This window comes from Coregonus clupeaformis, unplaced genomic scaffold, assembly GCF_020615455.1.
Source record: "Coregonus clupeaformis isolate EN_2021a unplaced genomic scaffold, ASM2061545v1 scaf2595, whole genome shotgun sequence".
Taxonomy (NCBI): Eukaryota; Metazoa; Chordata; class Actinopteri; order Salmoniformes; family Salmonidae; genus Coregonus; species Coregonus clupeaformis.
This window is the reverse complement of record NW_025536049.1, coordinates 45,241-56,689: the sequence shown is the minus strand read 5'-3', so window position 1 is coordinate 56,689 and position 11,449 is coordinate 45,241. Positions and strand designations below refer to the sequence as shown.

Here is an 11,449-nt window from a genome sequence, read left to right as displayed (position 1 = left end):
CGGGAAGCGCGCGGATGGTTGGAGAGACGCGACCAATAAGAGATGACTTGCAACGGATTGACGTGAAAGGTGAGTGAACCTTAGCTATTCGCTAGCTAAGATAATAATTCATCAAACTACTATCAAATAACTTAAAAACAATACATCATGTAATGTACTCTTGGTTTTTCATCAGCTAGCCAAGCTACATAGCCTGTAATGTTAGCTGGTAATTGTTGTATAAATGTTGGTACGTTTTAGCTAACGTTAGCTACAGTAGCTAGCTAGTTAAAGTTACTGTAACGTTAGCTAACTTTAGCTAGCTAGACTCAATATTGAGAAATTGTAGTCATTTAAACCCATGATATACTTTCTCACCATCTCCTTCCATCCTCCTCCCTTTAGTACCTGGCTTATCCTGCCCCTGTCCAGTTAAGTGGTGGAGAGTTTGGGAGCTGTGAGCTCGGATAGAAAAATGTATCAACCACCACGAACAGGTAGCACACACACACACACACACACACACACACACACAGATGTGTCACGGTTCTCTAAGACCGAACCCAGAAGCAGACCAGGACAAGGTGAGTTGAACGAATGAGAGTGTTTATTTACAGGAAAAAGATGCAGAATAGTCCAGTAGGCGGAGCGGGTGGCGGAGATGAGTAGGTGGTGGTGAAGTAGCAGATGAACTGATGGCACGGCAGGGGTTGGGTGAAGGTTCCGGGAGAATGATGTTAATGGCTAACGATCCGGCAGGGAATGGATGTTAGGCCAGAGCCTAAGAAGGGTGATGATCAGGACCAGGTGTGCAGATTGCTGATGGGATGCAGGTGCGGAAATCAAGAGAGCTCCCCCGGAGCGTTCCAGAACCCTCGGGAAACTGGAGATCACGAACAGAAAAACTAGTCCACAGACAGGACCCGACTCAGACTGCCGGGATCGTTACAGTACCCCCCTCCGACGAACGCCACCGGGCGGACTCCCGGAGCGCCAGGATGGAGGCGGTAGAAGTCACGGATGAGGTCAGCATCTAGGATCTGTCGCCGCGGAATCCAACTCCTCTCTTCAGGACCATACCCCTCCCAGTCCACGAGATACTGGAAACCCCGGCCCCGCCGTCTGGAATCCATGATGCGTCGCACCGTGTAGGCAGGACCACCTCCGATCATCCGAGGAGGAGGAGGAGGAGGCGGAGGAGGCAACAGAGGACTGAGGAAAACAGGCTTGAGGCAGGAGACATGAAAGGTGGGATGGACTCTGAGCGTCCTCGGGAGTTTGAGTCGAACTGCCACCGGATTGATCACCTTCTCCACCACAAACGGACCAATGAACTTCGGTAACAACTTCCTAGACTCAGTCCGTAAAGGAAGATCCCGTGTGGCCAACCAGACCCTATCTCCGATGGTGTAGGTGGGAGCGGGGATCCGGCGACGATTCGCCTGGAGCTGATACCGGTCCGAAACTCTAAGGAGTGCCTTTCTGGCCCGATGCCAGGTCCGGTGGCAACGACGAATATGGGCCTGAACAGAAGGCACTGAGAGCTCCTTCTCCTGAGAAGGGAACAAGGGAGGTTGGTAGCCATACAGGCACTGGAAGGGAGACATCCCAGTGGCAGATGTAGGGAGAGTATTGTGGGCATACTCAACCCAAGGCAACTGAGAGACCCAGGAGGTGGGGTTGGAAGAGGCCAGGCAGCGTAGCGTGGATTCCATCTTCTGGTTGGCTCTCTCCGCCTGACCATTAGATTGGGGGTGAAAACCAGATGTGAGACTGACTGTAGCTCCAATGGCCAAACAGAAGGACTTCCAGACAGCAGAGGTAAACTGAGGGCCACGGTCGGAAACGATATCACTGGGCAACCCGTGGACCCTGAAAACCTCCCCTAACCAGGATCTCGGACGTCTCCGAGGCAGAGGGAAGCTTGGCAATAGGCACAAAGTGGGCGAACTTGCTGAATCTGTCCACGATAGTCAGAACGACCGTGTTCCCCTCAGAAGCGGGCAACCCAGTGACAAAGTCCAGGGCCAGATGCGACCATGGTCGCCGGGGAATAGGAAGGGGGTGAAGTAGTCCAGAGCTGGGCCGATTGGTACTCTTATTCTGCGCACACACTGGACAGGCAGCAACATAACCCCCGAGTATCCTCGGCCATGGCAGGCCACCAAAAACGTCTGCGAAGAAACGCCATCGTCCGAGCCACGCCAGGGTGACAAGCCATCTTGCTGGCGTGGGACCATTTGAGGACCGCAGGACGAACCGACTCAGGCACAAACAACCGACCGGATGGACCGTTACCGGGACCGGGCTGCGTCCGAAGAGCCGCCATCACCTCCTCCTCAATCTTCCACCTAACAGCTCCCACGACGCAGTTCCGGGGGAGAATTGTCTCGGTCTTGGACCCACTCTCCTCCGTCTTGGAGAACATCCGAGACAAGGCGTCCGCCTTGCCGTTCTTAGATCCAGGTCGGAACGTCAGGGAAAAATTGAATCGTCCGAAAAACAACGACCACCTGGCCTGACGGGAGTTGAGACGCTCTAGCCGATTGCACGTAAGCAAGATTCTTGTGGTCAGTCCAGACAATAAACGGCTGCTCCGCCCCCTCCAACCAGTGGCGCCACTCCTCCAAGGCAAGTTTCACCGCGAGAAGCTCCCGGTTACCCACATCGTAATTCCTCTCCGCAGGCGAAAGGCGACGAGAGTAGTAGGCGCAGGGATGGAGTTTACTGTCCGTGGAGCATCGCTGCGACAGGATGGCGCCAACTCCCACATCGGACGCGTCCACTTCAACGCACGAACTGACGGTCCGTGTCCGGTTGAGAGAGAATCGGTGCGTTGGTGAATCGCCTCTTCAAATCCAGAAACGCTCGATCCGCCTCCGGATTCCACTTGAAGCTCCTGATACTGGAAGTCAAGGCCGTTAACGGAGCGGCCACACGGCTGTAATCCCGGATGAATCTGCGGTAGAAATTCGCAAACCCCAAAAATCTCTGGAGCTGCAATCTCGTACCGGGCTGGGCCCATTCCAGAACCGCTCTAACCTTCTCCTGGTCCATCCTAATCTCTCCCCTGGAGATGATGTACCCGAGAAAGGATGTCGTGTGGGCGTGAAACTCGCACTTCTCGGCCTTCACGAACAGGCGATTCTCCAACAATCGCTGCAGAACCTGCCGGACATGCTGGACGTGGTCGGAAGGTTCCTTCGAGAAGATCAGAATGTCATCCAGGTAAACAAACACAAAGAGACCGATCATATCTCTCAGGACGTCGTTCACCATACTCTGGAATACCGCTGGAGCATTGGTCAGTCCAAACGGCATCACCTGATACTCGAAGTGACCCATCGGTGTATTGAAACCCGTCAACCACTCGTCTCCCTCTCTGATCCGGACCATGTGATACGCATTGCGTAGGTCTAGCTTGGTGAACACCGTAGCACCCTGTAAGGAGTCGAAGGCAGAACTCATCAAGGGCAGGGGATACTTGTTCTTGACCGTGATGTCATTCAACCCCCGATAATCAATACACGGTCGAAGAGAGCCATCCTTCTTACCCACAAAGAAGAATCCTGCCCCCAGGGGTGATGACGAGGACGAACGAGACCAGCAGCTAGGGACTCCTTGATGTAGGTCTCCAAAGCCTCACGTTCAGGGCGGGAGATACTGTATAACCTTCCCTTGGGGTAGACAGCTCCAGGGAACAGGTTGATGGCACAATCATATGGTCGGTGGGGGAGGGGAGTGACAGAGCCTTCTGCTTACTGAACACTTCCCCCAAATCGTGATATGTCTCGGGAACCAGGGACAAATCTGGGGGTTTAGCCTCAATCACCTGACTGGGAACCGAATGGGGACAGGCAGTCTTGAGACAGTTAGCATGACAATCAAGGCTCCAACTCGTTACCTTGCCCGTCACCCAATCGAACGTGGGATTGTGTTCCCTTCAGCCAGGGGTATCCAAGGACTAGAGGAACATGGGAAGACGGCAGAATGAAGAATGAAATCATCTCCGAATGATTCCCCGACAACAGCATCTTAACCGGTTCAGTCCTCATCGTGGATACGTGCCAGACTACTGCCGTTCAGAGTGGTCGCTTCAATGGCTTCCGGCAATTGCTCCTTGGAAAGCCCCAGCTGTTCCACCAACTCGGCATCAAGAAAGCTTCCATCGGCACCTGAATCGACAAAGCGTTAATCGCTAAGCTCTGATTCCTGTTCACAAGGGTAGCCGGGAAACGGGGTCTGACAGAGGTACTGAGAGGTTGAAACTGGCTCGCTAAAAGTCCTCCCAACTTTAGCGAGCCGGGCAGTTTGACGACCGCCGGGAACAAGTGGAGATGTAATGTCCCGAGCTACCACAGTAGAGGCAACAGTTGGTCTTACGTCTATGTTGACGCTCCTCCTTGGTTAACCCGTGCCGCCCCACTTGCATGGGTTCAGAATCGGGAGAGAGAACCTCTCCAATAATCCTTTGTGGTGGAGAATGATCGACGTGTTCTGGTCCACCACCCGACCCGACTGGGAACTGAGAAGCTGATCGATTGGACGGACCCCATTGCTTCTCCCTCCTTCGCTCTCGGACTCGATTATCCACCCGAATAGACAAGGCTACCAAGCTGTCCAGGTCACTAGGCTCCGGATAGGAGATCAACTCATCCTTGAGCTGCTCCGACAGACCCTGGTAAAAGGCCGCTTGCAGAGACTCCTCATTCCACCCACTCTCCACAGCCAACGTCTTGAACTCGATCACGAAGTCGGCCACGCTGCGAGTTCCTTGGCGAAGCGAAAACAGGCGCCTAGCTGCGTCCCTCCCTCGGACGGAATGGTCGAAGAGCTTCCTCATCTCGGCCGTGAACCCCTGGTATGACGCCATGCAGGGATCCTGTCGTTCCCAAACGGCTGAAGCCCACTCCAGCGCTCGACCACGCAGCAACTCAATCACAAAGGCTATCCTAGCCTTGTCTGTGGCATAAGAGTAGGGCTGTAGATCGAACACTAATCCACACTGCATAAGGAAGGAACGGCATCTTCCCAGCTCCCCCTCATATTTATCCGGCGTCGGAACCTTGGGCTCACGGAAGGACACAGCTCCAGAAGCGGCAGGCGAGATGGATGAAACCGGTAGTGGATCCTCCACCGGAGACTTGCGTTGGTTCTGGACCTCCGTCAGACCGGTAGAAAGGTTCCGAACTGACAACGCGATCTCCTGTAGTACCGTGCTATGATGGCCCAACATCTTCTCCTGATGGGTAATGGCATGGCGAACAGAGTCCAGGTCCGCTGGGTTCATTAATGGCCGGATCGTTCTGTCACGGTTCTCTAAGACCGAACCCAGAAGCAGACCAGGACAAGGTGAGTTGAACGAATGAGAGTGTTTATTTACAGGAAAAAGATGCAGAATAGTCCAGTAGGCGGAGCGGGTGGCGGAGATGAGTAGGTGGTGGTGAAGTAGCAGATGAACTGATGGCACGGCAGGGGTTGGGTGAAGGTTCCGGGAGAATGATGTTAATGGCTAACGATCCGGCAGGGAATGGATGTTAGGCCAGAGCCTAAGAAGGGTGATGATCAGGACCAGGTGTGCAGATTGCTGATGGGATGCAGGTGCGGAAATCAAGAGAGCTCCCCGGAGCGTTCCAGAACCCTCGGGAAACTGGAGATCACGAACAGAAAAACTAGTCCACAGACAGGACCCGACTCAGACTGCCGGGATCGTTACAAGATGACCCAATGTAGATTATGTTCGACTTGACAAAAAGAAGAATACATAAAACAGATCAGATTAGCTAGATGCATTTGATATTGAATACTCATGTTGTTTATGTTGTGTTTGTGTCTAATTGATGTCTTTCAGGTTGGTGTATTGGGGCGGATTGTTCTGTCCTCTGTATTTCAGACCAAAGCAAGACAACGTTTAAAGCTCACTATGGATCTACTAACAGGTTAGCCTCTATAAAGTATTTGTATGTATTTGAAGTGTGATTATAGTGTGTTCTGTGTTTCTCCTTTGTCAATCCAATACTAACTGAATGGTGAATGAATGTATTTACAGTGACTCAATCAATCAATCAATCAATACAGTGTGATTATAGTGTGTTTTATGTCATTCCTTCATCTTTTCCAACACTAACTGAATGGTGAATGAATGTATTTGCAGTCAATCAATCAATCAATCAATACAGTGTTTGAACAAAATTCAACTCCAATTGAAGAACTGGGACAAGCTATACATCTCATTGTGGGGTAGACCACATGTTATGAAGATGGTTAAAGCTCCTAAACTGAATTACGTCATCAGCATGTTCCACTGTCCATACCTGCCTACACATTTAACACCATATACAAAATGATTCATTTGGACTATTAAAACGGCCAGGATGAACCAAGCTAGATTACAGGTAAAGACTTAGAAGGGAGGATTAAAGCTCCCTAACATGTAATTATAGCAAGAAGCCTTTATAACTGCCCAAATAGGCTCTTTATTGAGAACTCTAATAGGTCAATTTGGGTTGACATGGAAGAAGAACTTAATGCCCCATTTGGAGCATCATATTATCTGAGTCAACACTTAAATGTGGGACTGCAGAATCCCTTATTATAAGAGACAGACATCCTCACCTTTCCTGACAAGCTCTGCTTCGTTATGGAACAACCATAAATACAAATTAGGAGGAAAGGTGGTTGTCTGGAAAGAGTGGGATAGGTTTTGTTTTAGCCTCAACACTAATACATTTCACTTTTGCGCTATGTGTCAACTTTAATTTGAGTGTGGCTGTGGAAGACTGGTCCCTTGATGATGTCTGCAAGTGGCTGAGTATCAATGATCTCCATGATTCCATCCCATCATTCCAAGGTTCACAATCTTTCTGAAGAATGCCAACTCTCTTCAATTGTCCAATTTGCAACGAGCATACTTTCACTGTGTCCAGACGACTCACACATATTGGCCTCTATCACCAGCATGAACCACATTTCTAATTACCTGTGGACTTAATGGGTGTGGGAAAACAAATAGATGTTTCAGCGCCTATCGGTCACACATCTACCAAAACCACAGAGCTTTTAAGCCCCAACTTAGATGAGAATTGCCCTCATGATGAATTTGAGACTGGGACTGATCCCATTGAAGATGACATGAGTGATGTAGAGAGTCTGCCAGAGGCTGAATATGTTCAAGCCACAGAGACCAACACTGAGCAGCTAATTGAAGGTCTCAAAATCAATATCTGTCTTTTAATTTTGAAAATCAGGATTCAGCATCCCAGCTACGGTACAGAATAGCATTGTTGAGGACCTCAGAACCATTTTTGATGCATTTATGACACACTACAGTGATCCTCTCAGGTTTCATCTTACAAATAAGCAAATAAACGTGGTTGAACATGACGATCTCAGGGACATGCTCAACAACTCTGCAGTATTTGAGGAATGCATTAGATGCATAAGCTCTGAGTGGATGCTGGAGCATTACCGTGTGAAATAATTGGGCATGGTCCGGCCAATTGAAGTACCACTGAGCAACAAAGAAGGTTATAAAACAATGTGATTTCAATACAGCTACATGGTCCCCAGGGTATATGAATATAAAGAGACATGAGACAAAACAATGGACCTGTAGAATGGAATAAGTTATGAGACCTCTATGATTCATTTCATTTGTCAGTTCTACCAGATAATGTGAGATGTTTAGATGACATAACATTTGAGGACACATACTGTAATTTTCCCCTCCCTTTCTGGCTGCCCTCCCCCTTCCCTTCTAAGTTCAAGGTGGTTTATTTGTCATATACATGGAGTTAACAGTGCAATGAAATGTTGACTAGCAGGTTAACCTCTTGACAACAACAATAGAACACCTTGCTGTCCCCAGTCCGCCTGGCCTTGCTGCTATTCCAGTTTCAACTGTTCTGCCTGCGGTTACGAAACCCCTACCTGTCCCAGACCTGCTGTTTTCAACTCTTAATGATCGGCTATGAAAAGCCAACTGAGAGAGGACCTGAGCCCTAGGACCATACGTCGGGACTACCGGCCGTGGTGACTCCTTGCTGTCCCCAGTCCGCCTGGCCTTGCTGCTATTCCAGTTTCAACTGTTCTGCCTGCGGTTATGGAACCCCTACCTGTCCCAGACCTGCTGTTTTCAACTCTTAATGATCGGCTATGAAAAGCCAACTGAGATTTATTCCTGATTATTATTTGACCATGCTTGTCACTTATGAACATTTTTGAACATCTTGGCATAGTTCTGTTATAATCTCCACCCGGCACAGCCAGAAGAGGACTGGCCACCCCTCATAGCCTGGTTCCTCTCTAGGTTTCTTCCTAGGTTTTGGCCTTTCTAGGGAGTTTTTCCTAGCCACCGTGCTTCTACACCTGCATTACTAGCTGTTTGGGGTTTTAGGCTGGGTTTCTGTACAGCACTTCGAGATATTAGCTGATGTACGAAGGGCTATATAAAATAAAATTGATTGATTGATTGATAGAACAAGTCAGTAGCTAAGTTAATATAAAGAGTAATACAATAATAATAAACCCTGCATTCATAACTATCCTTAACATACCTGGGGTGTTTCTGGGATAGAGGGTTGATATAAAAGTTAATATAATCAGCAATACAGGAAGATTCTGAGACACAATCGCTTACTATTGGTCAGCCGTAAGGAACCGCAACGTCTCAGGAGATATGTATTTTAGGCAGTAAGTAAAACTGCCTAGGCCTTGGAGAATCTGCCCCAAAAAGATAGACCATCTGTTTATCTGTAATGTACTTATCCTCATATAGTTTACTCACTATCTCCTGGATTCATCTTTGTGTTTTCCGGTTGTGTTGAGTGGGACAATGGAACATAGTGTTTACCATTATCCTATTGTCTATTGGCTTCAAGAAGATATTCACTTTATCCATTACAACAATCTGAGCCCCCTTATCTGCTGGTTTAATCACTATATTCTGATGTTCAATGTTTCTAGAGCTTGATTTTTAGAAAGATGTGTAAGGTTGAGCTGATATACAGGTCTGGTTCTGAATTGGGAAAAGGAAGCCACATCCCTACGTATAACAGTCTGTATAGTTTCTGACACTGACTCCAACTGAGGTTCCCAATGTGAGGGGTTTGGAAATAGTATATGAGGAAAATCTGTTTCATAATCAAAATGATCTAATAACTTCAATCTTCTATGATGGAAGTGTAGATCCCTCCGGAGCTCCCCGCAGTCCACCTGTTTAGGAGTTGGTATGAAAGTCAGTCCTCTTTCTAGAACCTCACTCTCGGCTTGGTTGAGCCCAATGGGACGTTGCTGGTCAAGACCTCAAATCGGTTGTGAAGTAGTATGGACATATTGATGGAACAAGGTCACTAAACTGGTGGTTAGACAGGGTAGATCCAAGAGCAGGCCTCTGCTGTCATCTAGAGGGCGTTTCTCTGTACTGCTTGACACATGGAGACTCAATGGAGGCACAGTGCAAAGTGCTCAAAGTAAGGCCCAAACAATTGTTTGTCAGGCTGGGATCTATAAAGCAGTATGTTCTTCAATTAGATGCCAACTAATATTCATACAGGGACAATAGGTGGGGCAGGAGGAAGAATGGTGTTCCTGATTTTCAGAGGAATTCCCCTTATTTTTTTAAAGCATCAGATTGAGATTGTTGTTATTCTCCAATATGTTTTTCTTCAGTGAGCCACTCTGGATTCTCCAAGGGGAATACTCCCTTAATTCTCCACTAGAGAGTTGGAGCTCCATGCTTTTGCTGGGAATTGTCCACTGTTGGTATACATTTATTTGGTCCCCAAAAATACCCAAATAAAAATGTGTATTTGTCTAGTTTTAGCTGAGTCCCCAGTTAGCATCCATGTGGCTCATTTAAAAGTTTCAACAACAAAAAAAACGTACTCCTGAAGTTTCACCACAATAGGCTTCTTCAGACAATGGACAAAAAGTAGCCAAACAAAGCCAAAGGAGAGTGATGAGCAGCAGCAGCATCATCAAACCAGCGAGGCCGCCGGCAAGCCCAACAGTGATGATGCTGCCGAGCTCCAGTTAGCTCCGTGTGCAGAGCCTACCCACCCTTCCACAAGCACCGCCAGGATAATGGCTCCACAGCCCCCTCCACCTCCGACTGTTCCTGACTATCTTGGAACAGAGGTGCCAGCCCAGATTAGCCTAGAATCCTACCGTAGTCGCAGGTTTTCTGTCCAAAAACCTTCATTTAATAGCAACTGGTTCATAAGAAGGGAGTGTCTGGAATACTCACTTACTGAAGATGCTGCATTGCTGAAAGTTCTGCTTGGGGTCCATCTATTGGGAGATGGCTAACTAGTCTGTATTTTCCACTGATTCATATGGATGCCAGTGCACACATTGGCTGTAAAAGTGGGTAAAAACAGAAAAGCATATAACTGTAGCTATGTGGTCTTTACTTGAGTGTGTTTCAGCAGGGTGAGGTCAGAGAGATGCTTCCAAGTCAGTATTTTTCTGAACTCATAAAATCCTTTACACAATCTGATGGGATGAATGTTCAACCCCATTTAAATGACCATAAAGTCTATATAGTACCTTTAAGTTAAGACCTCACAGATCTGTTCATGGCAAAGCAGTTCAATTCATGATATTAATATTTCTGTGAGCTTGTGTGGCCTACCACTTCACGGTTGAGCAGTTGTTGCTCCTAGATGTTTCCACTTCACAATAACAGCACTTACAGTTGACTGGGGCTGCTCTAGTAGGGTAGGAATTTGACGAACTGACTTGTTGGAAAGGTTGTTTATTAGCACTCAAATCTATCAATGGCATTTTCGACACAATTTGGTGAAAGCCCCAAAGCATTCAGAAAGCCTCTGATTCCCACCACTAGTGGACACCCCCATGAGTGTCTTTCAGAACCCCTCCTAAAACCACCTGTTTCGTTTTGGTTGTTGTTAGTGACTCTTTGTTAGTTCCTTCTTCTGTTTGAGAGACAATGTTTTATTTCTTGTTGAGGAACGTAACAATGTTCATGTGATTAAATTAAATCACCCGACTGTTTAAGATATGTCTGTTAGTAAATGTTTTATTTCTAAGAGATCATGAGTAAAAGAGAACAATTGACATTCTAGAATGAGTTGTCACTGTGTTCACCACAACCAACATGCTGCATCTCTGTTTAGGGGTCAGTGGTCTAAAATGAGTCTCTCTGGGGAGAGAGAGGAGGGGGTCCCTGCCTCCAAAATGAGTCTCTCTGGGGAACATGACACCAAAACTAAGAGGTGAGATTACAGTTTTGTTTAAGCATTATTAATTACATTTCCAAAACTATATGTCCACAATTTTTTCACATTCGTTTTTTCATCAGAAATTATTGCTTGTGGGTACCTTCAATATTACGGTTTGAACACACCGACTGCGTCATTGCGCAAAATAGTATGCAGCATCATCTAAATATTTGTGCAACAAAAGTTAAACATTCACCTTCTGCTACCATTTCTGTCAACCTGTTTAC

General features: G+C 47.5%; 1 long non-coding RNA gene across 1 annotated transcript; it reads left to right on the top strand.

Moving 5' to 3' along the window:
* Positions 1 to 433: 433 nt before the first annotated feature.
* LOC123488927 lies at positions 434 to 11,158 on the top strand. Its single transcript, XR_006660342.1, has 3 exons — positions 434 to 476; positions 5,831 to 5,918; positions 11,118 to 11,158. It is a non-coding gene; the product is annotated as an uncharacterized LOC123488927 (long non-coding RNA).
* Positions 11,159 to 11,449: the final 291 nt, after the last annotated feature.